Here is a 6,006-nt window from a genome sequence, read left to right as displayed (position 1 = left end):
TGGTCGAGGCAGGTCGAGAGGATGTTTCATCCGTTTTCGCTTGATTTTCCAATAACCGACCGAAGTCCACACCCATGGATCCCAGCTCGTCATAAGTACTAATGAACAGAAAATATGAATAGAAGTGACGACGTTCTAAATATTTGCTTAAACTTGCAAATGTTCTAAAAATTTCCAAATATTCTAAAAATTCTGAAACTTATTTTATACGACTCGAACATTCGAATATTTCATCTCAATATTGATATTTAATTTTTTTCTATAAAAAAAAGCAATAATTCTTGATGTATTAAAAGAACTTAAAATAAAATCATTTTGCCGTATCATTGGGTAGATAAGTTAAAGTTGTCACGTAAAGATCATTGTTTGTATATATATATTGTGGTATACTAATAAAAAAACTCCTAATAAAGATAATTCTATTTTCTTTCAATCTACAAATTATACTCATCTCTAAGTCCTTTTCTTGAATTCAAGGATCCAAAGATCCAATCGTGAAATTAATAATAACAGTCTACAAAACAATAAAATAAATACATGAATAAACGAGTCTTAAGAAAAAAATTGTAACGAGATTACAATAAGATACTAATTAAAAGGTAGAAAGAAAGTGCAGTAAAATCATTCATATCCTTCAACCTGGATGTCTCCGTCTTTTAGAACGATAATTCTACCGACATCGCGAAGATATTGCAATTGATGAGTGACGAGAATCCGAGTCTTGCCTCGTAAATATTTGTCGATGCATTCTTCAAACATGTGTTTGCCCACATGAGCGTCCACGGCGCTAAACGATCATCCATGAGATATATGTCGTCATCAGCATAAATTGCTCTCGCCAAATTTATTCTGTAAAATATCAGCGCTTTATCAATATGACTGATATGCTTTTTATAACTATTTATGCAACACAAAACTTTTCAAAAAAGTTAAATGGAGTTTGTACAATTTTTTCATAAAATTAATTTTATTTGGACAAGGTTAAACTATTAAATTGCATATATTAATTGTATTGCAATTTAATTAAAACATTACACGCATATATAAATTAATTCTTTAGTGTTAAAAATCAAAACTGTGTATCAAATGTAAAAAATTTAAACATAAATTTTTAAATAGTTATTTAGTAGAAATGCAAATTTACTTTTCTGAAAAATTAAATATATACGCAAAAAATATTTATTAAAAATAATCAAGAAATAATTATAATGAAAAATTAATCATATTAATACAAAAATTAATTACATAATTAAATTAAAACGTTAACTACCAATAAAAAGAGAAAACTAATTAAAATTATGTTAAAGAAAATCTTACAAAAATTAAAAGAGAATCATCTGAGATTACAGATCTAAATATTATAGATATAAATTGTATAAATTTTACATTCTTTATTTATATCTAATTAGGATAAATATAAACCAACCTAGCACATTGGCCACCAGAAAGACTGATACCCCTCTCGCCTACAATCGTCTTATCACCATAAGGTAGCAGGTTGAAGTCTGTCTTTAACTGACACACTTTAGTTACACGATCGTATCGAACCTGATCCATCTTTCTTCCGAACAGAATATTTTGTCTCACCGAACCTGCGAAAAGCCACGGTTCTTGACTGGCATAGGCAATCTTGCCGTTAACCTATGAAAATAGTATTTAAAAAAATAATAATATATATAAAATTTAGTTAATTTATAAATATTTTAATTAATTAGGAATATATATAAATTTTGAAATAAATCGATTAATTAATTTATTTTTATGGACCATAGTTTATTCGATATTTTACATCTATTGAAATTTCTTAAATATTTAACATTAACTAAAGAGGAATTGTTAACGTACTTTAATGGAACCTTCTTGCAAACGCAATTCTTTCAGGATGACGTTCAACAAACTGCTCTTGTCCGCGCCGACCTGGCCGACGACAGCGATCAGTTAACCGGGACGCACTTTCATGTTGATACTCTGTAAGGTGTCTTCTCGTTCATAATCCAGCCACTTAGCGTTTCCGTTTTCGATGGAAATGCTATACTCGATATTGTTCAGCTGGTACACATCGTTTTTTTCTGCGCGAAATTTTCCTTCAAATTTTCCATATTATTCTCTTTCACGTCCTGTTGATTATACTCCTTTGTATTCTTATCATCTTTTACGTCCTCCTTATTATTTTTCTTGTTGTACTTTTTTGCTTCGATCTCAGAAGCTGTCATTTCGTCATACATCAAGAATTTCTGCAATCTTTTTATGGACACTCTCGCTTCCACTACCTGTGTTATTCCTGAATTATCAAAAAGAACAGAATTTATAAATAAAAGAAAATAAAAATGTAGAGTAGTTCATCAAAATAAGGGTATATGTGATTATTACGGTATATATATGGTATACCATCAATTATTGGGACTCGAATTTTTAAGGCTAATAAAAGTGTATGAAGTATAAAGTCGTAAAGTATAATCGAAAAAAATACAAATAAATAGAACAATAAAAGATAAAAAAGAAAATTAATGAAATTAAAAGAAGGAAAAAGAAAAAAAAAGGAACGTAAAGAAGAAAAGAAAAAAAATAGAAGAAAAAAAGTTTGAGAAAATAAAAAATAACGAGAAAATTAAAAAATTAAGAGATAAAAAAATATTACGAACGTTATCAACTTTGACGATATTATTCGTGTAATTATTAAATTTCAGCAGCACTAATTATCCCATACCTTGCGGAAAAAGAACAGTCATAGTTGTGCGTAAGCTGTTGTAATAGGCAGTTACTACGAACACTTTCTCGGCCGTTACCTTGTAGCCGAATAGCACGTAAGCCAGCACCGTGATGAACAGCGACATCCTTGTGGTGAACATGATGAACGACATGGTGACACCTCTAATGTACGAAACCCATCGGATGACATTAACTTCCTTCCTGCAAACAAATTCTGTTATCGTCCATCATTTTTTCTTTTTCCTACCGAATTGTATTTATTATTTTCTGATTAAGAAACGCGTATATGGCCGGATTTGTATTGAATCTATAATTTAATATCGAAAATTAAAAGACCATTGAAATTTCAAAATTATAAATAAAGTAATGCAATGTTTTATAAATCACGTTGTTCAACGTAAAATTAACAATGTAAGCAACGGTGCTTACTTTCTTGCTTTTTGTATGAGCGCGCTGAACGGATTCTCCCAGGTATACATTTTGATGGCTTGGATTCCGCTTATGATCTCATTCGTCAATCGCACCCTTGCGTCGGTCCTGATGGCGGTTTTTAATCTCAGTTCTGACGATTTTTTGCCTAACCATCCTAAAAAATTCCAGGAACGAGACATAAAATGCAGTTAGCAATTATTGGTGATTTAATGAACAAAAAGTGTTCACTGTAATTCACTGAAGAAAAAATTAAGAAGACCCTATGGTCGTCTATTTTACCGATTAAATGCAATAATTTTTGTGTCGCAATTCTTTCTTTTTTTATACAGATTAAAAATTTTTTTCCAGAATTAAAGTATAAGCGTTATTATGTATTTGTAAGAGAGAATCTACCGAAGACGGAAAAAATTTTTGGAATTTTTGTGAACATAATAAAGTCCAAATAAAGAATAAATTAAAAAATAATTATTAATCATAAAAAGGAAATTCCCCTTACAAGATTAAAAACTTACTCTACACTTAAACATCGCAATTATCTTTAATTTGATCTGTAATTAATCTTTTAATCTTTGAAAATTTCTAACAATTTGAATTCAATTTTAGATTTAATTTTAGATTCTTAAAGCAACATTAAAGTTATTATTCTCTGGAGTAAGTCTCACATATAACAAATAAATAACAATGGCTATAAAAATAATAACATAAATGGGCCTTATTTAATAAAAATTTATTGCTTCTAAAAAAATATAGTTATTTTTAAAACATCGATTAATTTGTTATTTTTTCATAGCTAGAAAGTTCAATAATATTATAATATATTAAATAGTTAAAAAATAGTTATTTTCGTAAATTAAAAAAATTTCTTTTAAATACACTGCAGCGTCACAAAATTTTTAGTAAGCATACGGAAACATTTGCTAAAAAATCTAAAATTTTTCTGGATACAGATCCGAAAATAATTTTATTGGATCATTAAAATAATTATGTTAGAAACTAAAAAGTGATAAGTAATGCTGCAAAAAACTTTGATATTTTAGCAACCAATTTGGGTTTCCAACAAAAATATTTTGATGGTCTAATAAAATTATTTCTATTCGCGTCAATAATATTTTTTAAAAATATAATTATATTTTTAAAGAAATGTTTTTTAATTTTTTACTAAAGCGAAAGGGTGTTCTTCGTTAGCAAAATTACTTTTAACTTAAACATTTCTGAACTTTGCTGACAAAAAACACACATATATATCACTTTTAACTCAATCGTTTGATTACTTTTTATCATCAGAAACAATTAGAGCAGAGACTTTCCCACCTTGTAAAGGGATGAACATCAGCAGAAAAGCGACACCGATGACAGACGATACTCCGACGTCGATTATGTCGTACATTACGTACGTCAGGATGATGGTTTCCAAAGGTCCGAGCCACAGATAATGGAAAAATATAATACTGATATCGAATCTGTTGACATCATTAGACAGTAAATTGACTGCCTGGCCGATTGTCGTCTCGCCCAGCGCGGTTTTGGTCAGCTTCAACGTCTTGCGATAGATTAGTGTGAACAGCAGGCCACGCGGACTTTCATGCCCATGTGCAACCTATCGTGTACGGATGGATAACGAATACGTTAAGAGCGGAGCATAGAATGACTCCAACGGCGTATCCGTACGCATAGGACTTGTCGACGTCCGTGGTGTTAAAGTAAAGTAACATCTGACCCAACAGTAATGGTTGCAGCACCCTGTCAAATGAGAGATTTCAGAAATATTATCACTTATTTAGATAACTATTTCATATAATTATTAATTAGATCTTGAAGATTTTATAGATGAGATTGGATCAAGCTGTTGTTTCGATTGATGTACCAGGTGTACAAGTATGAAGTGCGGATTTGAGACAACAGATGGTGCATCAATGCAGTGTGTAGTATAAAGATTTGACGTATATGCCATTTTGTTGTGCCATCAACAAGTGTCAAACGCGCATAAGTGGCCTAGTTTACAACTAACGACTTGACCTATACCCTGACCTTTACCTTACCTAAGACAGGTCTCGAACGGAGCGTTTACCCCAATATAAACCTATAATATAAAATCCACTAATATAAAATCCATTTCTACGTACACAGCTTATTGCACATTACAAAACATGAAATAGAGTCATCTATTAGTTTCTTAGTACACTTTACGCCTTTAGGCCGTCTGTCTGCATTTACATGCGTTAAAGCTAGGTAGGTCGTGCTGCCTAAGAAAGGTTGTAGCCGAATCACACTCTCCGGTCTGTAATCCGGTCCCGTTTATAGTCCTTGGTTCGGTCGCCACTCCCTTTTACCTCCAAAGGAGAAGGTTCTTGCGCCACCTCGTCTGTAGAACTTATCTTACAGGGATGGGTGAGTTGTATTGACAACGAGATATTTGTGGAAATCACCGTATAAAAGTATATTGAAATTTATGTATACAGAATAATAGTGTGAACAATTTTGGAGTAAGTCTCCCACTTTATAAAGCCGCTGAGCATAACGCTATGTGCTTCGCGCGAGCACCTATCCCGATACTTCACGCAAGTGGTTGGTTAAGACTCTCAACTTTTTCACCGCAGCAGTGGTCGCCGTAGTTTTTCTTAGTCCGCTCAAGAAGCAGAAAACGAAGGCAAAAGCCTCGCTTCTCGCTCCGCACGCGCTTATATCACCCGCGTTTCTCCCTCTTTGGTCCCAAACATGGCGCTTCGCTTATACGCTACGCTTCCGCGTTCGCTTTGCTCACTATCGCATACATTTGTATATATATAAGTAGCAAAGCAGAGAGTATTCTCGCCCATGGAGTACCCCGCGGGGTGAGGGGCCGGGGGGAAAACTGGGCGAGAGGGG

The 6,006-nt window shown here is 32.4% G+C and overlaps 1 pseudogene; it reads right to left on the bottom strand.

The window, feature by feature from the left end:
• LOC108759258 (probable multidrug resistance-associated protein lethal(2)03659) overlaps positions 1–4,876 on the bottom strand; it is a 51,035-nt pseudogene extending 46,159 nt beyond the window's left edge.
• Positions 4,877–6,006: the final 1,130 nt, after the last annotated feature.

This window comes from Trachymyrmex cornetzi, unplaced genomic scaffold (genome assembly GCF_001594075.2).
Source record: "Trachymyrmex cornetzi isolate Tcor2-1 unplaced genomic scaffold, Tcor1.1 scaffold1044, whole genome shotgun sequence".
Taxonomy (NCBI): Eukaryota; Metazoa; Arthropoda; class Insecta; order Hymenoptera; family Formicidae; genus Trachymyrmex; species Trachymyrmex cornetzi.
Note: the sequence above shows the minus strand (reverse complement) of the source record. Positions and strands in the feature narration are given on the sequence as shown.